The sequence below is a fragment of the Dendrobates tinctorius genome, unplaced genomic scaffold, assembly GCF_039654945.1.
Source record: "Dendrobates tinctorius isolate UK_male_01 unplaced genomic scaffold, ASM3965494v1 ptg000049l, whole genome shotgun sequence".
In the NCBI taxonomy this organism is placed as follows: Eukaryota; Metazoa; Chordata; class Amphibia; order Anura; family Dendrobatidae; genus Dendrobates; species Dendrobates tinctorius.
This window is the reverse complement of record NW_027361717.1, coordinates 9,342,016-9,368,405: the sequence shown is the minus strand read 5'-3', so window position 1 is coordinate 9,368,405 and position 26,390 is coordinate 9,342,016. Positions and strand designations below refer to the sequence as shown.

The following is a 26,390-nucleotide window of genomic DNA, read 5'->3' as shown; positions in this document are numbered from 1 at the left end:
TTTTGTACAGCACGTGACTACTGTACTGGAGAGCAGGCTGGCAGGGGCAACAGTACCTAGTATGCATGGGTTTTTTATTTAAATTTTCAGTACATTTCAAAAATAAGAGGTGGTTGTTCCCTACTATTTTTTTTCAAAGAAACTATTTGTAAAGTTGCCTCAATTTTCCATTTTTGATGCAAAGATGGACAGCTCCTTTAATTTCGGATGACCTGGTGCAATGGTCCAAATGGTAAAAAACAGTTTTTCCGCTCATTGAAATATAAGTACATGTATAAACCATTTTTTTTAATGAAATAGTTAATGTTACTCTTCGGTCTCTTCCTAAAATGACTTTATGAGAACATTCCAGCAATGGTTGTCGCACCAGTTTCCTAGACTCTGAATGCCAAACCTACCCCTCCGCTTGCCCATCACTGCCCTGTCCAACTTGTCATGGTTGAATTACGGTAATTCTTGTCACTTGGAGAACTGACCCCAGATCTTCTGTTAATGTAGTCTTGTGGAAATCTTTCTATTTCTTCATGCAAACCCAGAGAGACTTGATGTTGAGATCATGGCTCCGATGGGGCCATATCTTCACTTCCAGGTATCCTTGTTCGTTACACTGAATATAGTTCTCAATGACCTTGGTTGGATGTTTGGGATCGTTGTCCTGCTGCAGAATTAATTTGGAGACAACCAGATTCCTCCCTGCTGGTATTGTAGGATGCACAAAGAATCTTCTCAGCATTGATGACCCAAACAAAAGAGAAACACTGAGGACTGTAGACTCAGAAGATCGGCCAAGAAACTTTAGTGCAACAGATGAAAGACTCATCATGATTACTTTTCTTCTAAATTGGAAGATGTTCAGCAGTGCCATCAGCTCAGAAATGGTAGCGACCAGTGGGAACAAGCTACATCGATCAACTATTAAGATGACTTCTGGCCAGAATTGTGCTCATGGAAGAAATGTGCCCGAAAACCATACCTTCTACAATAAAACAAGGCCAAGGGACTTAACTATGCACTTAAACATAGGAACTGGGGAGCAGAAAAATGGCAGCAGTGGCTTTGGACCGAGGAGTCAAAATGTGAAACATTTGTCTGTATTAAAGGGAGTTTGCTCCCAAGGGGCTAGAGAACGGTACAATAATGAGTGTCTAGCAAAAGGAGTTGGGGATTTGGTCAGGATTAATGGCGTCCTCAATGTTGAGAAGTACAGATCGATACTTACTAGTGATGAGCGAACGTGCTCGAGTGCTAAAAGAGTGTCTTCGGCGTGCTCGAACAATATGTTCGAGTTCTCGCGTCTGCATTTTTCGCAGCTGTTTAACAGCCGCAACACATACAGGGATTGGCTAACAGCGGCAAGACATGCAGCAGCGAGGACAGGAACATAGTTTTCGAGCACACCGAAAACACTTGGTTAGCACTTGAGTATGCTCAGATAACGCCTTATCCTAGCACGTTCGCTCAGCACTAAAGGGGGCTTTACACATAGCGATATCGCTAGCAATATCGCTAAAGCATCACCGATTTTGTGACGCAGCAGCGATATTGCTAGCGATATCGCTGTGTGTGATACCTACCTCCGACCGGCTCCCCGCTGTCTGTCGCTGATCGCGTGAGATCGTGCAACTCCATTTCTCGTCGGGTGCTTCCTGCTGGCGATGACGAGCGACGCGTGGATGCGGGCGGGAGGACCTCAGGATCGCCGCGTTTGAAATGTAAGTAATGACCACTGCTGCATCGCTACGTCGCTGTGAGATCTGCCTGTGTGACAGCTCACTAGCGATCATTTAGCGATGCACCTGCGATCCTGACCGGGTCATATCATGGTCGGGATCGCTGGTGCATCGCTAAATGTAAAGGGGCCTTAATACTCACCCATCTTGTAATACAATCAGGTATTAATAAGAAGGTAATGCCATCTGATTGGCTCCATAATTTATTATGCAGCAGGACAACGACCCCAAACATACAGCCAATCTCATCAAGAATCGTCATCAGTGTAAAGGAGAGCAATGTGTCCTGGCAGTGATGATACCACCACAGACCTGGACCGCAACATCGAGTCTGCCTGGGATTACATGGAGAAACAGAAGGAGTTGCGCATGCCTACATACACAGAAGATCTGGGGTTAGTTCTCCAAGATGTAGGAGACAACCTCCCTGCAGAGATCTTTCCAAGCCTGCAAGTTCCTAGAATGGACACTTTGATGTTGTTTTCAAGTGAAATCGCCATCCCACCAAATAGTCATCAGAGTTAGATTTCGCTTTTGTTCACTCACTCTGAATTTTATTAATTGATAAAAATCATCTCAACTTTTGAAAGCATCCTAAAGTTGTAGTACTTTTTACATTCTTGCCGAACTGTCTGCAAAGTTCTGTACATAGGGAGTTACTTTCTCCTTCATTGGTACGCCAGCCAGGACCATGTCAAGGACACCGGTCACTATAAATAAAGCCATGCTAAATGCCTCGACAAGGCAAAGGAGATAACCCCTCACAACACTATTGCCGGTGCCCGATAACAGATGTCCTGCTGAGGCCCCTTTTTCTCTCCTCCGTGGTCCCACTGTGCTTTCCAGTTCATACCTCGCTGCCTTTCCTATTAACAGAGGACCTCGCTGCATGATCAATGACCTTGACCACTTGGAAACTCTGGTTAATGTCTTTCTATAATGGCCGAGGCCAAGTTCTGCTCCAAATTCATCATCTATTTTTCCCCAAACAGGACAGGAAGCAAGCAATTAGCAACTAGACAAAGTCCTGCAACTAATCCTACACAAGCTCACCCGTCGCCTCCACAGGAGGAGGATGAAAATAATAATTGCAATATGCCCTATTAATCACCAGAACACTACAGAGACGGGAGACCTTTTTGAAAATATATGAATAAACTTGCGTTAAAAATAAATTAGAAATAAAATAGCAAAAAAACAAAAACAAAACACAAACAGATGTACATGAATGAAACCCAAATAATTCTACCAAGTCCTCACTTTTACTTCTGAAACATTCAGGTTTATTAACCTATGGTATTGACCGACAGCTCCGTAGTTACTCAATAATTACCGTAATCATCAAAAATCCAAATGGCCTAATAATTGTGCAAATGTGCAGTTTGCTGCTTCTAGCACAGGCCAAGAAAAGTGGCTTGTTGCCCCTCCACCCTTGGACATACAACACTGGGCCTTGTGCCTTGTTGCCCTCACTAGCTACTGCCTGGATTTAAAGGCAGTCTGTCTGCAAGTTTTTGCTTTGTAATCTGACAGCAGCATGATGTAGGGGCAGAGACTCCGATTCCAGTAATGTGTCACTTAGTATCCAGGGTACAGCAGTTACAATGCAATCACAGTTTTCTCTGCTGCAGATCTATCAGAGCCCAGTTGTTAGCTTTCTGTATTGTACAGTGACAGAGCGCTGCTAATCAGTGCTTGGACCGGGAGGCACGAGGCCAGTTGTCCTGCAGTGATAATCTCCTGCTGATAAAACGCCGCTTGTATTAAAACAGCAAGATACAGCCCAGTAAGTGACACATCGGGGTAATCAGGTTCTTTTCCGTTACATAATGCTGCTCTCAAATTACATAGCAAACACCTAATAACAGACTCCCTTTAATAATATTCTATATAAAAAAAAACAAAAAAAAAAAAAAAACAAACACATTTTGGGGTACAAACACGGCTTGTACAGCCACACCCCCACTCAAAACGGGATTCGGATGTATGCACCGATGGAGCCATTGATTATAATGGTGCCAATAGAGTCAACGCGTGCTCTGCTATACATCATTTTCAGGAGTATACCCCAACCTGAGGCGGACACTCAGACGTAGTAGACTGCAGTGTCCCATATCGGAGTGTGCGCCTCCAGTATACACCCGAAAATGATGCCAGACAGAGCATGCGGCGACTCCGCACACCCGAATCCCACTATTGCAAGGGGGTTCAGATGTAAGACCCGACTGGACCACTGAGCATAGGAAGAACGCGGTGTGGAAGGGGTCTTAGGCCTCCTCACTGACGCGGGAATGGAGTACCACAGTCTAAATGAGTGAAGACTGGATGTATCCCAGGTCATAAAATGTCATGGCCGGATGTTAGCTTGAAGCCATCACTCTTCCGAAAAGGACAGGAAAAAAAAAAAAAAAAAAAAAAAGTATATACAGCATATTTCTACTAGCAATAAAAAAAAAAAATTGTGCTATGAAGTCTTATTTTACTAAATCAATTAAGAATCTGCAATTCTTTCTACATAGGACATCTCCCTCCGAGGGGCCGGCTTCACCCAATTAAACTAAATGTGTGGTCAAATCAGGGTGGAGTGTTAAATGTAATTTTAAAACCATTTTTTTCCTAGATCACAATCCATATTCAAAGTAAGAATTAGAAATCTTGCTTTTTCACATTGGTCACATGAACATGAGCAGCAATAGACAGACTAAGGCCGGGATCACACATGCGAGAAACACGGCCGAATCTCGCATCTTAATACTCGGAGCGGAGCGTGCGGCTACATGTATTGCTATGCGGCTGCATGTATTGCTATGCGGCCACACACTCCGATCCAAGTGCCGGCAGGTATTAACAAGCGAGACTCGTGCAAGTTTCTCACAAGTGTGATCCCGGCCTAACCCTAACTTTTGCATTGACGCCTCTAATGAGCGTGTGCAAAGGCCATTATAAAAGGAAAGGAGCAGGGAAGCTGTGATTTTGCCTGTTGCTGGATTCTGTGCTATCAGCTGTTATCTTTCATGGTAATTCGGCCTCTGATAAGGAAATGGCTGTAAACTCTTCCTGAAAGGATAAAGGCCACAAGTCTAAAATAGCCCTAGGGGTCAGTGTGAAAACTGCAAGTTTCTAATTTTTAACATAGATCATGATATAACAAAAAAAAAAAAAAAAGCGTCAAAACTTTTTAGAAAATACATCCAACACAAAAACCGGATGTAAAATAGCTAATTTTCTGATATTTTCATTTAACCCATTGTTGCTGCAAAGGAACCAACAATTAATCAGCCAATACAAATATGTAATATTATGCCTGAAAAGTGGTAGTAGCATTAGCCATTGTTGACCCCATCAGTCAGAGCCTGGAGAATAGTCTGAGTCATTTCTGCTGACATCTGAAACTTCCTACAGCACCGACAAAGTGTGACCTTACAAGGATTACCAAAATACGGCCGCCGCACCCCTGGTAGAGGAAGGGGAGCTACGTCTGCTGGCTACAATGTCTCTCGGAAATGATACATCGCTGATTGACCCTAGCAAAGCTTCACAACATGAATGGAAACATCGAGCCCATATTTAATACATTTTTTTTCAGAATTCTTTTAAAAATAAAAACAAATTATTGCAGATTTGTCTTTATTCTTCACTTGCTTTGTCTTCCCGGTATAACAAACGTTCTCATGGTGTTGAGTTCCTGCGCTCAGACTGCCCAGCACTGAGACTCACCAGTGCCTGTAAAGCAATCTGTGCCTGCGGTCAGGAATAGTCATTATGGGGCAGTGAGGTCATGTCTTATATACAGAGTCACATTCCACATGGCCCTCACACCCCAGTCTGCATGGCATGGATCGAAGGGGGAGCACAAAGGGGAAAGAAGGAGGGGAGTCTCTATTAGGACCAGAAAACAAGACAATGGAAAAGTATATAGGGAAAAAGACTGATTGTGGTGCAGTTTGGGCGAGCTCCTCTGCCAACAAGGATGAGCACAGCCAAGGAAATGCAGATAGAATCAGGATCTGGCTCTACGGGATATAAACCCCAGCTGGAGCCCCGGGTGAAGATCTGGAGGCGAAACTATTCATGCAAACAAGTGATTTATGTTACATAATACATACAGATTATGCGTTTTGTATAAAGCACATGCACCAAATTTCCAATACTACTGAAAATGTGAGATGTTCTTAACATTCCAAGGACCTCACCTCATTACTGACATCAGTATTCTGTAAATGCGCTCTTAAAACAAATTAAAAAAAAAAAATTCTACTCACTTAACTAGCAGTATTAATATCCATAGCACTTTAGACATCATCACTGTCCCCATTGGGGCTCACAATCCACATTCCCCATCAGTAGGTCTCTGGATTGTGGTAGGAAACCCACTCAGACACGGGGAGAACATACAAACTCCTTGCAGATGTTGTCCTTGGTGGGATTTGGAGCCAGGACCCCGGCGCTGCAAGGCTGTAGTGCTGTCCACCGTGCCGCCGCCTCCTCATCTTGCAGCACTTTTTCTGCATTGTGCTGTTCTTCTGTTACTCTTCAATAAGAGCGCTTCTACGCTGGCAGAGACGAGTGTGTGAATGATCACAAACGGAAGTGGTGTCACCCAGTCGTTCATTCATTTCCACAACGAACAAACTAGTAACAAAAATGGAAAAAAATGAGCACAAATTGTCATTTAATGAGGAATACTAATACTTTACTCGGGCATATCAGGGGAGCCGACCGGTCAGATCAAACGTTAAGCAGCTTTCCAAAACAGTATATCTAATTTGAAAAGGACACCTTTATTTTTATCCAATTTAATGTATTTTGGACTAAAATTCAGTTATGCAATGAAGTTTCAATAAAAAAAATGCACAGCTTAGCTTTACAGACCATTTGTTTCCCTGCAAATTTTCTGTCTGCATAATGAGTTTTCTAAGAATCCACCAGTGAGCTCTTTCTGAAAGGACCGTTTACAGCAGGGGTGGGGAACCTCAGGCCCCAGGGCCATTTACGGCCCTCGATGACCTTTTATCAGGCCCCCGGGCAGATTCTCAGGGACTGCCTTCTTGGGCAGGGAGCTGTATTTTGATTGCCACCAGCTCATTACATTCTTCTTGCTCTGTTAGCACACACGCAGTGTTCACTACTGAACACTGAAGGGCATGCAATGAAACACTAAGTCCTGACACCAGTGCCAGAGTCAGCGTGTACTTTGTGGGTGGAGTTTGTACGGCCCCTGAAGGATGGTATAAATATCCAAATGGCCCTTGGCAGAATAAAGATTCCCCACCCCTGGTTTACAGGAAGAGAAAGAGCTTTTCCCTTCTCTTATCTCCTTAGCTGATTTATGCCAACAAACCACATCAAAAGGGAGATTAACTTGGTGGTCACAAATCAGATGAGAGTCAGAAAATAACGATAATTATAAAGTGTCAGGACAGTCTCACTAATGGACTCTTAGATAAGCTCAGTGTGAAAGCACCCTAAAGGAGCTATCTTCATGTTCGTGGGTCCCGTCCGGGCTGGCGCCTAAACCACCCAGCAAAATGGTATCCGGACGCCTGTGCCAACAGGGCCATAGACTATAATGGTGGCGACAGAGCAAATCTGCTTCATTTTCTGATGTATACAGCTGCTGGAGCCGGACACTCGGATGCTGTCTACCATGTCCGAGTGTCCACCTCCAGTAGGAGTACACCCTAGAAAATGATGCCCAGGAGAGCACAAGCTCGCTCCGCCGGCACTAGGATAGTCGATGGCCCCGTTGTCGCATACGCCTGAATCCGGTTATGCAGAGTGCGAATGTGAAGAACCCTTAGCTTGTAAAGGTCAAAACTGTGCAAACGTTTTAATGAATCAGAGTTGCAAAAATTATTTTTATTTAAAACACATTTCAATAACAAAAAAATGCCCCCAAATCCGCCCGCACCCTTTAGGCCCCTATTACGGTCTTTTGGGATGGCGTGATTTCATCAGCTGTACAATATGCAGAAGCCCTTTAGATAAAGTGATCCCTTGCGGCTGGGAACGGGCCCATTTCTAGGTCATTTCTGCAGATTATCAGAATTTTCCTTTCAACACTTTCTTATATTTTTAGCTTCTGAGTAATGTGATCCTGTAATTCTTGTCATTTCCAAATCCACATTTTTCCAGTGTCGAGTCTGCACATTACCAGACTGGTTACTGCCACTTCGGCCATTCCACCAGCCGTGCGCCCGCCGCACGATTAACCCTCTGCAATCACACGGATCTTTTCTACGCTATCCTCACATTTTAGCTCTTTGAAAAGCCTTTGCTGACGTAGAACAGCAATTCCTGGACCCAACAGCCGAGACGTCTCCCCGGGTCAGGGCGTCTTCACACAGCTGGATTTTTCGACTTTTCTCTGATGGGATCCACTCCCACTTTTGGCATAGAGCGAACACATGGATGCAGCTGAACATTTACTGTGTGACGTGCCGTAGGGTTATTTCATACAATTATCTGGGCTCCCGTCTGTAATTTTATGCTAAAGTGGGAATAGATCCAGAGGGAAGAAGGAGAAACTTTCCATCAGGACGGAAAGAGTGACCTCAAATATGGTAAATGACCCAAGATTGGAAAGATGGGGACACGTGTCATTTGGGTCAGAAAAAAAATAATTAACCTGTCAGTTTTTATTCCCCATTACTTATTGCACGGACTTACATAACCCCATCATAGTCCGCAGCGCTTTACAGACATCATCACTGTCCCCATTGGGGCTCACAATCCAAATTGCCTATTATTGTGTCTGTGGAGTGTGGGAGAAAACCAGAAAATCCAGAGGAAACCCACGCAAACACGGGGAGAAGGTCCTAACTCCTCACAGATGATGTCCTTGGTGGGATTTGAACCTGGGACCCCAGTGGTGAAAAGTAACAGTGCTGACCATTGAGCCACCGTGCCGCCCAAAAAGATGGGCATTAATCTAAACAATAACCCACATTGTGCTATTCCGTCAGTAATTCATTCTGGAAATGAATGCACAGATGGACAATTCACTGTAACCCCAAAACTTGTCCTACACATCTGCAGCACGTGCCAGGATTTCTGCAAGTCACATCCACATGCGCAGGACAGATGCACTTTAGGAACAAAATCGGCCGCATGTAACCCACATTTATTGCAGACAGAAGTGAAAGGAGACACTAAATTAAATGGGGGAAAAAAAACATGTGGTTCATAATTGCCCAAATTAACAAAATCCTATACTAAAAGCAACCTGTATTCAATCCTAAAATATGCAATGAAAGATAGAAAAAGTTGACTAATATCAATTTCTTCCTGAGTTAAGAAATCTGAGACACCAGGGATGTATTATCTGGCAACCACATGGAAAAAGGCTATAGCTGTCGGACAATGTTCCCAAAAATACCAGACAGTCTCAAATCTACCAGCTCAAAAGTTGCCACTGAAATGAATATTAAAGCTTGGTAGCTGCTGTGCTGTAATTATTGCAGTGCCCAAACACCGATCATATCTGGTCCCCCGGCCATTTCTTAAGGCCGGAGTTACACTAAATGTATGAAGAAAAGAAAAAAAAAAAAAAAAAAAATCGGTCCGAGTCTCCCTGCTGAGAGTCGCACGAGTGGAATGAGCGTGTCATGCGAGTATGTGATGGTGTGATATGTTATGTGGGTATCATTTTGTGTCTATTTATATTTAACAGATTTCCATAGTGTTCTCTTGTTGCCCTGTATCATTCCGTGTATTCCCCATATTGTCTAGAGTCTCAATTACCTTCCAAAAGTCATATAATTGAATTAGCTCACTTAAGCCCCCGTCACACATAGCGATCTCGCTAGCGAGATCGCTGCTGAGTCACAAGTTTTGTGACGCAACAGCGATCTCACCAGTGAGATCGCGGTGTGTGACACTTACCAGCAACTACTAGCATTGCTCCTACTGGCCAGTTTCCTACTCCACACTGATGAGGGGCAATACCCCGAAACAGCTGTCTGTGGATGGATACCATGTTTTGGCATAGGTGGTTTCCTTCATTGGAGACTGCCCTTCCCGTGGTTGTTCCTTCCCGGGGAAAGATCTGGCTAGTCATTGCTTGCGTTGAGAAACATGTGATGGTGTCTCCGTGGCTTGTGTTTTGCATATATTTACATATTTCCCATAAGGGTGGGGGCATTGCCCTAGAATCACTGCATTGAGAAACATTTGATGGTGTCTCCGCAGTGTTGGATGTTGATCTCCATGAGTTCATTCATCCTCATTTTTCACTTACCAGCGACCGGCCCCCCCTTCCGGGTATCGCTGATCGTCCTGGAATGGCCTGGACATTTTTTTTGATCGCTGGTCTCCCACTGGCCAGCACGCATCACTGTGTGTGACAGGCGGGACACCAGCAATCAGCGAGCTGCCGCTGGTAACCAAGGTACACATCGGGTTTCTAAGTGCCGCGCGCCGCTTAGAAACCCGATGTGTAGCTTGGTTACCAGCTCCCTGCAACAGCGCGCTGGTAACTAAGGTGCACAGTGGGTAACCAAGCGACGTGCGTCACTTGTTACCCCCGTGTCGCTGGTGCAGCTGCCTGGTTGGCAGCTCACCAGCGATCATGTAGCGACACACCAGCGATCCTGACAAGGTAATATTGTTGTCAGGATCGCTGGTGCATCGCTATGTGTGACGGGGCCCTAAAGGGCCGTTTACATTTAGCGATGCACCAGCGATCCGACCCGGTCAGGATCGCTGGTGCATCACTAAATGATCGCTAGTGAGCTGCCAACCAGGCAGACCTCACAGCGATGCAGCAGCGACGCAGCGCACGATACTCACCTTTCACACAGCGATCCTGACTTCCTCCCGTCCGCCTCCACGCGTCACTCGTCGTCACAGCAGGAAGCCTCAGCAGGAAGCTGACAACGAGAAATGGAGCCGGACATTCTCGCGCGATCAGCGACAGACAGCGGGGGAGCCGGTCAGAGGTAAGTATCAGACATAAGTATCAGACATAGCGATATCGCTATAACGTCACAAAATCGGTGACATTATAGCGATATCGCTATGTGTAAAAACCTCTTAACTGTCTGCAGCCTGACTGTATCTATGCCTCTTGTTGAACCCCCTGTAGTGCCTTAATCCCCAAGGCACCTTTGTTAGGTCTGGGAAGCCTGAAAAGCGCCCCAACCTGTCTGACTACCCCTGGACATAAGAAGGGGGCTGGGTAGGACAGGAGCTGGTCAAGTCAGACGCTGTGTGGTGATGAAGACGGCACGTCAGAGAGAAGGGGAAGTATAGGGACCCATTTTATCCTCTGTCTGCCGGATTATTGGTCTCATCTCCTTGGACATTCATCCTGTTACTGAACTGCATTGGTGTTCTGGACTATTGTATCCTCAGTGTGGTGGATTGTTTATGGACCTTTTAGTTTTGCCTATAATAAAGGTCTTGGGATTGTTCACACTTTCCGTGCTCTGTTGATTGTGTGGTATGGGAGAAGGACCCGTAACAGAATACAATCCCAATTTTTCACACCTAGCATCCGATTTACATCCGAATGCAATGTAATTAACATGAGTTTTTACATAGAGCAATTCTCTATGTCATTTACACATCATTTTCAAAGCAAATATTCGACAAAACACACACATACATATATATTTTTTTAGATATAATAAAAGCCAGCAATACATCTGCAGCACACAGTAAAATCACAGAGTAACAGGCTAGAATACAGTAGATATATACACAGATATATAGATGTCAGTGACACACACATACAGTATATGTATATATATTACATACATAGAACAAAAGCCGGCAATTCATCTGCCGTGTACTGTAAAATCACTGCAGGAGCCGATAGGATAGAAGAGATGGATTACATACAGTAAATACAAATATAATAGGTAGATAAATAGATGTCAATGACAAAAACAATTAGTAACTGTGTGTGCAGCTTACTGGACATGTATTTAACAAAAGATTATTTTTCGGCTGGGGGCCAATGTTTATAGCCTGGGAAGAGGGTATTACCCATGGAGCTTACCAGGCTATTGATATCAGCTCACAGCTGTAGACTAGCCTTTACTGGCCACCGCTACAGGGCATGTAGGAAGAATGAGGCACATCTTAGGCCTCATACCCATTGGCGATTAAAAAAAGGTCCGATTTCTGGACTGCGGGCTCTTCAGCTAATTGAATTAATAAAAAAAACCTCAGTGTGAACATACTTCTAATATTTCATAGATGTACAAGTAAAAAACAAACCAAGAAGACCCCTTGATATGAATGGATTACTTATGTCTTATTATTGTAAAGTTTGTGTGAATCGATTCGGTGGACCCAGTCCATCAGCCGCCCCGAGGACTGCACCTCTTACCACCGACATCCCTGACTCTTCATGTGACTAGCCTAAGGGCCCCGTCACACATAGCGACTCACCAGCGATCCCGACAATGATATGACCTTGTCAGGATCGCTGGTGTGTCGCTACATGATCGCTGGTGAGCTGCCAAACTGTTTACCTTGGTTACCAGCTCCCTGCACCAGCGCGCTGGTATCCAAGGTACACAGAGGGTTTCCAAGCGCAGCTTAGAAACCCGATCTTTACCTTGGATACGAGCTCCAGCTCACCGATCGCTGCGCTCCCACCTGCCACACGCAGCGATGCGTGCTGGCCAGCGGGAGACCAACGATCAGAAAAAAGGCCAGGCCATTCGAGCACGATCAGCGATACCCGGCAGGGGGGCCGGTCGCTGATAAGTGTCACACACAGCGAGCTCACTGGTGAGATCGCTGTGTGTGACGGGGGCTTAACACAACGTCATTGCTGCGGAGTGACGCAGATGTGACATCACACCAGGGCGGCTAATAAAAAATTCATCAGGTAAAGAGCTGTTTTCCGGGCTCCCGTCCGGGGCCCGATAGACCAGGTCCTGTGAACTGATTTGCGCCAAATCCAATTCCTTTTAATCCAAACCATAAAGAAAAAGAAAAGAAGGTAGAACAACGCCTCACAATGCAGCTGACCTAACTGTCATGGCTTTCACCAACACATGTCACACCAGGGTGGTGGCCTATAGGATTACATTACACATCAGAACCTTTCCTCACCCCGCAGTGTTAGATCTCGGCCAGATATACATCAATAGGTTACCGTGAAGACGAACGTCAAATCCTATTAATGTTATTACTGTTACCAAGTCAGAAAACGGGACGTCACATCAATACTTGACAGGTGTGATGGAGAGTAATCCTGTGTAGAGCTTAGAAAACTAAAGGGATCAGAGGTTGTGAATGTGAAATTATGAGCCGTCTGTCAGGAGAGAGAATTTTTACATTCCTCACTTTCTTACATACAGTTACTGACAGTGCGGCATTATCCATGTGCCTCTCTATACAGCTCAGAGAACCAGCCGCAAAGTGAGGGATGGGGGCCGAAACTAGCCTGTTATATGGAACTGTAAATTCATCATCATGGCACTGATTACATAACTCTCCTCCATAGTTATACAGGAAGTCTGTCTGCATACAATTAGTAGTGGCACTCGGCCCACTCTAGGGGGCGGACAAACAGCTCGGCCCACTCTAGGGGGCGGACAAACAGCTCGGCCCACTCTAGGGGGCGGACAAACAGCTCGGCCCACTCTAGGGGGCGGACAAACAGCTCGGCCCACTCTAGGGGGCGGACAAACAGCTCGGCCCACTCTAGGGGGCGGACAAACAGCTCGGCCCACTCTAGGGGGCGGACAAACAGCTCGGCCCACTCTAGGGGGCGGACAAACAGCTCGGCCCACTCTAGGGGGCGGACAAACAGCTCGGCCCACTCTAGGGGGCGGACAAACAGCTCGGCCCACTCTAGGGGGCGGACAAACAGCTCGGCCCACTCTAGGGGGCGGACAAACAGCTCGGCCCACTCTAGGGGGCGGACAAACAGCTCGGCCCACTCTAGGGGGCGGACAAACAGCTCGGCCCACTCTAGGGGGCGGACAAACTGCTCGGCCCACTCTAGGGGGCGGACAAACTGCTCGGCCCACACTCTAGAGGGCGGACAAACTGCTCGGCCCACACTCTAGAGGCGGACAAACAGCTCGGCGCACATTCCCACCTACCTAGTTCAATTTACCTCTACTCTTTTCTTACTGTAAATCCAAAGCTGTCAATCAAGGAAGAGTAGGGAGGAAATGGATGGGAAAAAGTTGGGGGGGGGGTGTACTGAACTGTTTAACCATGCCAAGTGTTCACAGAGTGCCTGTACTTGGTTGAAACAGTCATTTTGTGCTGACGGACTGTCTTTAAGGTAGAAGGTAGACATCAGTCCAATAAATTCAACCTTTAACCACAGTTATCCACGGGAAAACAAAACTGTCACAAGACAAATGCAAATTGCCTGCCATTAGAGGAAACGTTTCTTCCTGACCCTAAATACAAACATCAGACTAGTTCCTTTATCGATATCCCATCACAGAATCTAATACTATAAAAATGTCATTATATTTTACAAGAGAGGCATCCAGGCCATCCTTGTAGTGAATCAACCATTACAACCTCGTGTGGCAGAGAGCTCCACAGTCTCACTGCTCTTACAAGTAAAGAATCACCGTCTGAACATGATCGAACCTTCTTTCCTTTCCTTGCAGGCCTAGGTGTAAAGATCATTACAAAGATCTGTTCTGACCATTCATAGTACATTGTAATAAGATTGCCCCTAAGCCTTCATTTTTCCATATTGAGTCACCCGTTTGATAACCTGTCTTGATATTGAAGTCCACCCATTCTCTTAACCTTGGTCACTCTTCTCCACACTCGCTCTAGTTCAGCTATGTCCTCCTTATGCACAAGAGACCACAATTGTACACAGTATTGTAAGTGTGTGACTTGTATGGGGTAAAACTATGTTCTTGTCATGAGCATCTATGCCTTTTTTGCAGCAGCTGCCTTTATGGCTGTGTAGTCGGTAAATAAAACCTCCAACTCCTCAATCTCCCTGACTCGCGACTCCCCAGCATCGGTCACTACTGAGCATGGACAAAGTGCAGCTCACATTCCTCTCAGTTGAAAGCCCAGATCCTCAGATCTGGAACAAAACAGACATTTATAGGACATTTCATAACTTTCACAAATTATTATGAAAACATTTACAGCACATCCTGCACTGAACTCAGACTCCACCAAAATGGACACCGACTCCAACTCTCTGGCTTCCTGGCACTGGTCCCTAAAATTAATTTCAATTTTAAGGGAATTACAGAAACAGTATAGCGCAGCCCCCTCAACCATATCCACGACCACATGCCTTGCGGCTGGCGCACTCTGAAAAATCTTCCCATCTCAGTTATGATTGAATGTGATGGGAGAAACCCTTTAAAAAGGGAAATTTCTGATTTTTGGCACAAATAACATATAAAAAAAATTACAACCAGCAATTCAGCAAAATATTAGTTTTGTAGGGATCATGCTTAAAAGGAAAAGGCAGCAAGAATCAAATACTAGATGCAAAATTGCAGACAGTAGTTGGAGTGAATCAATTTCACGTCTCACTCCCGCAGTCACGAAACTTTGGTCTCCGGACGTTAGCGGAAGTACTGCCTCTTGACTTCACACATGTAAAGTTGACTTCTATGGGTAATTTTGATCCAAGACTTGGTTGATTTTTTTCTGGTCCACAAAAGAACAGATACATATGAAGAGCTCCATAGAACATATAACCATTACACGTTATCTGTAAAAATCCAAGAACGAACCTGTATGAATGTGAATAAGGCCTTAATAAATCGCCTCGTTTCAAGATCTTTATCTCCTGACAGTCGTGGAGAGTGGTGGCACTGACAGTTCTTTGCTAAACCTTATCGAGATTTAACAAGAAGTTATTCCAAAGTGAATAATTCCTTTATAGAACATTCCTAACCAGACAATCACACCAATTAAACAAGCTTGTGAGGACCTTGGCCCTCTGACACTCCAAACAAGAAGAGGAGGGAATGAGAAAATCTCACTCCTCTTGGAAATTGCCCAAGAACTAGTGATGAGCGAATGTGCTGGGATAAGGTAATATCTGAGCATGCTCGTGTGCTGAGTGTCTTCAGCGTGCTCGAATATGTTTGGCGGCCTGTTTGTTAAAAATTCCTTATAACCTGGGGATTCACATCACTTCTATACCTGTACTTTGGAAGCTACAAGCCCCATGGGAGAACTGTGATCACTCGGGGCCGATTTTAATGTGGGAGTCAATGTAAAAAGGTATTACGGGGAATGCAGGATGTGATGTTACCATAGCGATGCGCTGTAAACGGTGCAGATTCCTCTCCCATATCATCGCTTCTTGTCTCATTTGTATCCGCAAATACACAGGTATTATACAATTCAATGACAGGCTGTGCATGGAAAAAAAAACATTAGTTTAAATCCATCTAAAGTGACGGGAGAGAATTTGTACTTGTGATTACAGTCATGACTGCGGGCATCACTTGTGGAGACCACTGGGTACATGATGCAAAACACACACAATACCCTCTGGACTCAGCATGTCTCTATATGACCAGAAAATACCCCGCTCACGTGTTGGCTCTTTTTATGCATTTTGGTTCAAACAGAATAAATACAAAGTCTATTCAGGGCTTATGCACACGTCACAGATTTGGTGCGTTTTTTTTCCTTGAAGATTTGCTAGCAAAACCTGAAGCAATCCTGATGCCAGAAAAGTGAATGAGAAACCTGACAGATCATGTTGCTTATTTGTGACTTCCAGACCTGGCATGTCAATTCTCAGTGCGTTTTTGCCCTGCGTTTTTCAGTCAATAAAGCAGGGCCAAAACGCAATAATAAAAAGGTGCAATTTTTAGCCAAGAGATGCAATAATGGTGCAGAAAATTCTGCATCCACTTACTCAACAATGTGCCTTAAACAGGGTCACACTTGCGAGAACCTTGCACGAGTCTCGCATCTCAATACCCGGCACTGCCGCCGGCACTCAGGACCGGAGTGTGCGGCTGCATGTATTTCTATGCAGCTGAGCGCTCCTGTCCCGAGTGCCAGCGGCCGGGTATTGAGATGCGAGACTCGTGCGAGGTTCTCGCAAGTGTGACCCTGGTCTTAGGATAATACTGAAATGCTCAAAAGGCCAAATTCAGCCCCATGTACGATTATAGTGTAATAAATTATCCCAATAATAGAGGAGAGCAGCTTATATGATGCTATTATTGTCCAGATATTAACGATTACAAGCATTTACAGCAGAGGTGCACAACATTTTTTGCTCCAAGGGCCGCTTTGTCATACTGAACCAATCCCAAGGGCTGCAAAACATTTAAAGGGGTATTTACATGAACACATCACCAGAACCACCACATTTTGAGTATTTAATGAGGATTTGGAGAGAATCTGCTCAGTTTATTGAGTTTTTGGAGCAGAAACTCACCAAATCCACCTCAATCTCAAAACTCTAAGTCTTGAGGATTTTTAAGTCTTAAAATAGTCATGAAAAATGCTTTGGATTGCTACATGTGTAAAAGATCAGGACCACCATCAGCATACAGTGGGGAAAAAAAGTATTTAGTCAGTCAGCAATAGTGCAAGTTCCACCACTTAAAAAGATGAGAGGCGTCTGTAATTTACATCATAGGTAGACCTCAACTATGGGAGACAAACTGAGAAAAAAAAAATCCAGAAAAATCACATTGTCTGTTTTTTTTTCATTTTATTTGCATATTATGGTGGAAAATAAGTATTTGGTCAGAAACAAAAGTTCATCTCAATACTTTGTGATATATCCTTTGTTGGCAATGACTGAGGTCAAACGTTTTCTGTAAGTCTTCACAAGGTTGCCACACACTTGTTGGTATGTTGGCCCATTCCTCCATGCAGATCTCCTCTAGAGCAGTGATGTTTTTGGCTTTTCGCTTGGCAACACGGACTTTCAACTCCCTCCAAAGGTTTTCTATAGGGTTGAGATCTGGAGACTGGCTAGGCCACTCCAGGACCTTGAAATGCTTCTTACGAAGCCACTCCTTCGTTGCCCTGGCGGTGTGCTTTGGATCATTGTCATGTTGAAAGACCCAGCCACGTTTCATCTTCAATGCCCTTGCTGATGGAAGGAGGTTTGCACTCAAAATCTCACGATACATGGCCCCATTCATTCTTTCATGTACCCGGATCAGTCGTCCTGGCCCCTTTGCAGAGAAACAGCCCCAAAGCATGATGTTTCCACCACCATGCTTTACAGTAGGTATGGTGTTTGATGGATGCAACTCAGTATTCTTTTTCCTTCAAACACGACAAGTTGTGTTTCTACCAAACAGTTCCAGTTTCGTTTCATCAGACCATAGGACATTCTCCCAAAACTCCTCTGGATCATCCAAATGCTCTCTAGCAAACTTCAGACGGGCCCGGACATGTACAGGCTTAAGCAGTGGGACACGTCTGGCACTGCAGGATCTGAGTCCATGGTGGCGTAGTGTTACTTATGGTAGGCCTTGTTACATTGGTCCCAGCTCTCTGCAGTTCATTCACTAGGTCCCCCCGCGTGGTTCTGGGATTTTTGCTCACTGTTCTTGTGATCATTCTGACCCCACGGGGTGGGATTTTGCGTGGAGCACCAGATCGAGGGAGATTATCATTGGTCTTGTATGTCTTCCATTTTCTAATTATTGCTCCCACAGTTGATTTCTTCACTCCAAGCTGGTTGGCTATTGCAGATTCAGTCTTCCCAGCCTTGTGCAGGGCTACAATTTTGTTTCTGGTGTCCTTTGACAGCTCTTTGGTCTTCACCATAGTGGAGTTTGGAGTCAGACTGTTTGAGGGTGTGCACAGGTGTCTTTTTATACTGATAACAAGTTTAAACAGGTGCCATTACTACAGGTAATGAGTGGAGGAAAGAGGAGACTCTTAAAGAAGAAGTTACAGGTCTGTGAGAGCCAGAAATCTTGATTGCTTGTTTCTGACCAAATACTTATTTTCCACCATAATATGCAAATAAAATGAAAAAAAAAACAGACAATGTGATTTTCTGGATTTTTTTTTTCTCAGTTTGTCTCCCATAGTCGAGGTCTACCTATGATGTAAATTACAGACGCCTCTCATCTTTTTAAGTGGTGGAACTTGCACTATTGCTGTACATGATGCAGCACCAGAACCTTCATGTAGTACAGGCGCCATGATGTGACTTCCCTCTTCAGTCTTGGGCAGCACTTCGACACAGTGCCCTTAAAAAGTATTCTACTGCCCCGTAAATAAAAATATCTCTTGTGCTGTGTCCCTGAATATATAATTACTATGCTACCTGCACAAGAAATCACTCCCACACACTACTCCTCTCCAAAATATTCCTCCTCCCATACGCACTGCCCCTTTCCAAAATATCTCCCCACACTGCCTCTCTGTAGAATATCCCCCTACACACACTGCCTCTCTGTAGAATATCACTCCATCTCACACACACTGCCCCATCTGCAGAAAGTCCCAACCGCTATACTGTACACCTTTCACTACTGCCCGCCATTATGTGCCCTTAAGGTATCATCAACTTCCTTCTCCCATAATCCAAAATGATCACACATTTATAATCTTCGGCTCCTCCTTAGTGCGCCTTCTGTTGACCGCTGTCTCCATGGTGCTGAGCTGCCAGCAGCAGTAAGTGAGGAGGTCAGCAGTGCGCACGCCGGGGCTGAGGAGCGCTCCTCTGCCCCAGGCCACGGCGCTCCTCTGCCCCAGGCCACGTGCTTAAGCCTGAAAGACACAAATACATTTGAATATAAGAAGGAGCAGCATCTCCTGGACAGCTCCGTGGGCCAGAGTAAACCATTTCGCAGGCTGTATGCGGCCCGTGGGCCGTATGTGGTGCTGGCCTGATTTACAGCAATAATGCCTCAGAAAAAAGGAAATGATCAATAAACAAACCCTCAGCATTAAAAAGGAGACGTATTTCTGAAATAGCGGTATGCAAATTGCCTCTTCAGAGAGGAAGAACTTGAACTATAGTAACACCTATTGGAAGTAGCAATCCCCAAAATCTGAAAATTGAGCTTCTTGTTTGGCTTCCATCCCAAGTAATATGGCAAGGCTTCCAGTAGGTGGCACTACAATTCAAGTACTCTCTCTGAAAATATACTCTAATTTGCATATTTAAATTCCCAGAGGAGCATTGCATGGCCTATATGTCTCCTTACACCCTCATGTCAAGCATGTCACTCTCCAAGAAAAAAATAAAAATAAAAAAAAAAATAAAAAAAAGGGGGGGGGGGGTTTACCCCTTCCATGATGCCGAACACGGGAAAATATATGAATTTATTTACTACATTTGCAGCACATGATATTGTCCAAGTTTTTTTTTTTATATACACTGGAATCATATATTGCTAAAACTCCATCTCTCAGGAGAGATCTTGCAGACCTCTTTAAAGCTTTGTTCTCATGGAAGAATTCTGGCAAATTGTTCCAAACCTTTTAAGGACATTTATTATTAGTACAATTATCTAGGAGGAAATGGCCCTTCTGTGAGGGGCAGAGTCATCACCGCCAGGTCATATATACTAGCCCCTGTACATTTAAACATTCTCACACTCCCCATTTACCCATCCTGCCAGCACCAGATTTTATCTATGCACAAGATCCATTTTGCAGCCTCCTTTTCCTGATGTTTTATTCAAAACGACAAAATCTAAGAAACCAACGTCAGTATCCATTAAGAAAAAGCGACAAAAGTGACCAGTCCAAAAAAAAAAAAAAAAAAGCTTTTCCCTTCGCTGGTTCCTCATCAGTAAAATGAGTGAAGATCAGGAATCCTCACACTGGATCAGAAATTTCTTCCTTTTTAGGTGTTTTACAAATTGAGAGACAAATGACTTTACGACTGTAATGAGATAGCCTCGTCTAATTGCTTATTTCCAGAAGCAGGTGGCTCATCTTCCCAGGAGGGATGAACAATCTCGGCCCACCCAATCCATCCACCCTCTACAGCCTCCCAGATCACATAAAAAGGCCAAAAGGAGGAAGGGAACCAGATGGAGGGAATCATGGGCCGAATGGGAAGTGCCAGGTATCCGATTACAGGCGCTTTATGACACATACGTACAAGGAGCTGAAAGTCACCGGCCCAGGCACACAGGACACAGATACAAATAAACAGAACCCTGGTTTCCTACAACAAGGCATTACACCTATAGACCATACTGACCACTATACTGGATAGACACAAGACGCCTGTGACCACCGCATGTCCCCGTCACAGTGAGGATACAGGGTCCTGACGCACATCTCACTTTTGGGCTGGTTGCAGACCAACGACTCTCCAGTTATTGGCTACAATAAAAAGCATGCACTGAAAGACTATTCGGGCTTGCTGGGTGTTGTTTCCAAAAACCTGGAGGTCCACAGGTTGGTAGACCACTAATGGTTCAAGTCATCAGATCAAATCCACAAGGGGTGAAAGTGATACTTAAGTATATTATGGGGTTTTAAGGAATGAAATAAGGATAACCTGGTGGGCAGGCCAATAACACAATGCTGTGCGCTGTATAACATGGAGAACACATCCTAGAGCGGGAAACCTCCACTTCAATACAACTTTGTAAAAGAGAAACCATGAATGTAAGTCTATGTTCCAACGGTCAGTGGCTAAGTGAGGGCTTACGTCTGAAAACCTGGAAAATGGGATTCGAGCGTACAGCCCACAGTGTCATTGACTGTAGTGATGGAGTCACTGTGTGCTTTGTCAGACATCATTATCAACCATACCCACCTATTTTTGAGGGCTCCTTGATGTGGTCAACTTTGTTTTGGTTCCCACCTCAAATAAGACGGGGTCATAAATTGTGTGACAGAGCTCACAGTGACTCAGTCTGCATCATAACAAGCCTCAATCTCATTTTCCATGGCTTGAGACATAAGCCCCAACTGAGCCTCTGATGGGAGGGTAAAACACAGCCTTACGCTGGCCATACACATATGATAGATGAGCGTTCATTCATCCATCACCTACCTCTCCTGACTCCCCATGGACATGAACGTCTGGCAAAAGGGTCAGGACTCGAAATTTAAACTGTCCAACCTTTAACTCCCCTCAAAATCAAGTGTTCGTGGAGCGTTAGGGGGCCGCCACACACATTAGTCTGGCAGCCATCCCCGCCGTATTTTTCCTTTCATACTATACGCAATCTATCATCATCCATATAGGTTTTGACATGCACGATTAAAGGTCAATCCTCGATTTCTACGCAATGAATGTGGGCGAGTCTCATCTGTAAAATAAGAGATTTGTTTCGCACATGGCGAGGAGAAACCGCTCTTCTGAATTAGTCCATTCACTCAGTGCTTCCTGCGCTGCACATTTTGCAAATTTACAAATAAAATTGTCTGAGTAAAGACGTGTCTTGTCGGCATCGGTAACTCATCTAGGCAAACGGCATGTGCTTATTTGACACCTCCGTCTGCTTATAGGTCCGCTACACTCAGCAGCTGTCCGTGACCAGGCCTGTTCTGTTAGCAAAAGTGAAAAGATACATTCACACACACATACCAGTCTGTCTCTTCTTACAAAAAATATGGAATTATTTCCATGAAGAAAAAAAAAACAAAAACAGACTCCCATGAATCCAGGTGGGGTTGGACACTGCGCCGTTTTATAAAATATAACCCACCTCCTGGAGATATTACACAAGTCGAGATAATACACAGTTTCCACAGTAACCAAAGACAATACAGGCGCTTGGTGCATTATGACACACACTGTGAATGCTAAAACTTCATGTATCTGTCCATAGATACCAGCTATAAACATCATCATCATACAGAGATGGCGCTGCCACCTCTCAGGGTCTCAGGATCTCCTAGGAAGCTGTTCATGGAGCAGTCATCGTCCCACCAAACACTCTTGGCCAGTGAGAACGCTGACAACATCAGCAACATCTAATTTTCATTGTTCTAGATTCATCTTTCCACTGTGGTTTAAAAGATGAACTTTAAAAATCGAGTAATCCCTCCAATTGGCGCTGCTCCACTGATTCTGGAACAGCTTCTCTTTTTCTTCTGTCCCCCTCGGTTCCAAAGTTACACCCCCGGGAAATAAAGATGCAAATTTTCCCTACAGCCAACTGGGTGTGTACTTTAGAAATTCTCTCAGAGTGAGGCCGTATTTTGATTGGCTAGTGGCAGAGGAAAAGACACAAATATCTGCAGAAAAGTTCCGGGGTCAACGCCCAGTTGTTGAAGGGAACATCTGCACTATTAGCAGGGGGAATAACTTTGGAACTGAGGGGAACAAAAGAAAAACCGCTCCAGAATCAGTAACATTTTGTAGGAAAAATCTAGTGAACGGTAATTTTTAATACTGACTGCTTAAATTGCAGACGTTCTCTAGTGGCATATGCCCAGGTATTGTCCAATTAATTGCCTGGTGATGCCACTGATAAAAAAAGTGTAGTAAAAATATTCTATTTATATCATCACTATTTTTCATTAAATGGGATTTCCACCTCCAACATTTTGCCTGTAAAAAAAAATCAAGCATAAATTCAGACTTCCTCCAATCCGTCGCTGTATCCCTGCTGCCGATCCGGTGACTGCGTACTTCAGCAGTGATGATGTCATGTCAACAGCACTGCAGACAATCACGGAACTCAGCGGCTCTGCTGATGTAGGCGGCTCTAGCTCATGAAGCCAGGCGACATCTCTGCTCGAGAAATCAGTAGTGCAACGGCGGAGACACAGTGATGGACAGGGAAGAGGAAGAGTACGTGACGATGTTATTATACCCTTTAAATAACTCAATTGTGCGGTGCCCACTCACAAAATGCAATTCAAAGGGCTTGAATACATCAAAGAGTAGAGCAGAAATGAGAAGAGCCCAAAAGCCATCACATAACTATAAAGCCACAGACCAAAATAGATACAATACTCGGGAGCATACATATGTATATATGTGTACGTATGTATATGCATGTGCATGCAGATTCTTAAATGGGATCTGACAGCAGGTTTTTGCTATGTAATCTAAGAACAGCATGATACAGAGGCAGAGACCCAGATTCCAGCGATGTGTCACTTACTGGACTCTGTTGCAGTTTCAATAAAATCAGTGCTTTATCAGCATGGGATTTTCACTACAGGTCTAAATGTCTCTTGCCTCCTAGTCAACTGTTCTGTGTAACCCCGCTCCCACCACTGACTAGCGGTTTTCTATGAATACACATCGTAAACAGAAAGCTGTAAATCAGTGATGTGAGGGGTTATACAGGACTCTGCTAGATGTGCAGCAGAGAAAACAGGGATTGTGTCAAAATAACGGCATGCAGATCAGCAAGTGACATTGCGGGAATCAGGTTCTCAGCCCCTACATCATGCTGACTGCTTCTCTTTAAACATATTGTCCCATAACAGAGAGCCCAGGTAGAAAAGCCCAAAAATATAAGCGCAAACCCAAGTTGCATGGCACCAAAGTTGTTAGTGAACGTTAGGCCGTGTTCAGTATTTGGCGAGTTTACCTCGGTATTACATCAGCCAAAACCAGGAGGAACAATCAGAGGAAAAGTATAATAGAGACACGTCACCACTTCTGTATTATCACCCGCTCCTGGTTTTGGCTTACAAATACTGAGGTAAAATACTGACCAAATACTGAGAGTGTGAGCGTGGCCTTAGCTGTAGTCTATTGTCCTGATACATGTCACCGAGAAGAAAATAGAAAGAAAACTATATTTCATCCTCTCTTGAGGCCATGGGAGTGACTTAGCGCTCCTCATTACTGCTCCTCCATTGTCATTACTCAGGACTTCAATTTATGTGAAAATTCCTTAAAGAAATATACAAGTGACATAAAAGAAAGAACTAGATTCTGGGCCCAAGCTGCACATTGTCCCTTGAAGCCTCCTGGCTGTAGTATATCTTTTAGATCACATGTGATGTAAATGGCTGAGGGCCGCACCGCACACACTGGGTGGCGAGTATCGGGACTTGGACTGACTCCTCAATGGAGAGCTTTCTAGTCAACACTTCCAGAAGTTTCCTTTGCTCACACTGAAGGCTTTCAGCACTCGCGTGGGAAAAAGGCCTCCTCAGCACCAGCTCCTCCGCTGCCCTAGTAACACAAAGCGGTATAGCAAGTCAGAGGTCACTTCCCTGACGACAATCTTACCGGAGGAGAAACACATGTCGCCCCATGTTATGCCCTTTTCTTGTGGCTGGATCAGTCTGTAAATTCTCAGACCGGGAGTTTAAAAAAAAAAAAAATAATTGTACAGTGTGATGATAGAGGAGTACAATAGTGGTGGACAGCGGGTCGTAAAGAACAGAAGTGTCATGGCGGAGGACCACATCAGGTCATCAATAAACACACATGGGCACATGCTCTATTATCAGAGCGAACCTCTCACACCTAACATGGTAACTTTTGCAGCCAGGCGGTGTAAATCCTGAATATCTTATGTAAAGGGAACCTGTCAGGTGATCAATGCTGCCCAAACCACAGGCAGCAGGAAACAGTCACTGGCTTCATTCTTACAACCATGTAGTTTTTACTCTGAAAAGCTGTGGGTTGCAGAGAAAACATACTTTGAAAATATGTTTGGGGACTATGCTAAGTCAACCAAGCCCCCCCAAGTCAACCAAGCCCCCCCAAGTCAACTAGTCCAAGGCAGCTGCATGGCGGTTTCTTCCTGACCTGCTTCCATTGACGGACAGGTGTCTCCCTGCACGTGGTCACCAGCTGGAATGTAAAAGTATGTTGTAACACATGCAAGGCTGAAATAACACTGCCCGTGTCTGATTTGTGGTGCACATAGTTCGGGCAGCATGAATTAGCTGACAGGGGAGGTTTTTGCCCCCTATTCTGAGAGCAGCATAATGTAGAGACAGAGACCCTGATTCCAGGAATATTTCACTTACTGCTAGATCTGCAGCAGGCAAACTACATTTTTACAAAGCTGCAGCCAAAACCTGGTGACAGAGTCCCTTTACGGCTGTGTGTCCACGATTAGGAAATGGCGTTCTAATCACGCAGTTAAATCTGCATGTGTTCAGCGAACCATGTGGATTCATCGCATCTAATGAATGGCAATGGGCGAGACTGCGCAGCAGATAACTGACACGCTTCGGCTCGTAAACCCGCACTGTGGGTGAGCTTACGCAGCGTTAAATAGACGCACAGTGGGTGTGGGATGTCTATACAAGCACAGTGCATGGGATTTAATGGAGAACGTTATGGATGCAGCACAGGTGAGCTGTGTCCAAAACGCTGCTCTTCCCGATCGTTGGGGTCCGTGCCCACTCTCATGCAATGTAGCAGGACCAGGTCATCTCCGGCTGTCTGAGTTAGATGTGGACCCAAAGGAGAAGACTTTGTATTTGTCTTCTCTTTTGTCCACGTATTGAATAAAAGCATTACTAATGCCAATAGTTCTCTTGGATCCGGCAATCACATATGCTCACCAGGTATTCCCAAGACATAGCAGAGCTGAGGACAGATTTTTGACATAACCGGCTCCCATGGATATCCCAGGTAGGCCACGTTCACACTTCAGTATTTTACGTCAGTATTTGTAAGCGAAAACCAGGAGTGGGTGATAAATCCAGAAGTGGTGACGTGTCTCTATTATACTCTTCCTCTGGTTGTTCCTCTCCTGGTTTTGGCTTACAGACACTGATGTCAAATACTGACCACATGCTGAGTGTGTGAACGTGGCCTTACAAGTGATATACTGCACAACACAAACCTAA

General features: G+C 44.7%; 1 protein-coding gene across 16 annotated transcripts in view; it reads right to left on the bottom strand.

Annotated features, from left to right (window-relative positions):
- The window catches only part of PPP2R3A (protein phosphatase 2 regulatory subunit B''alpha), a 207,609-nt gene that overhangs the window by 107,550 nt on the left and 73,669 nt on the right, over positions 1-26,390 (bottom strand). For 5 of the 16 annotated variants that reach the window (XM_073576481.1, XM_073576479.1, XM_073576476.1 and 2 more), the window contains one exon: positions 4,708-4,787. The exons of 4 other annotated variants lie outside the window; for them this stretch is intronic. The gene's annotated coding sequence lies outside the window, so the exon portion shown is untranslated. 7 more of the 16 variants (XM_073576487.1, XM_073576478.1, XM_073576485.1 and 4 more) reach the window with 6 other exon arrangements.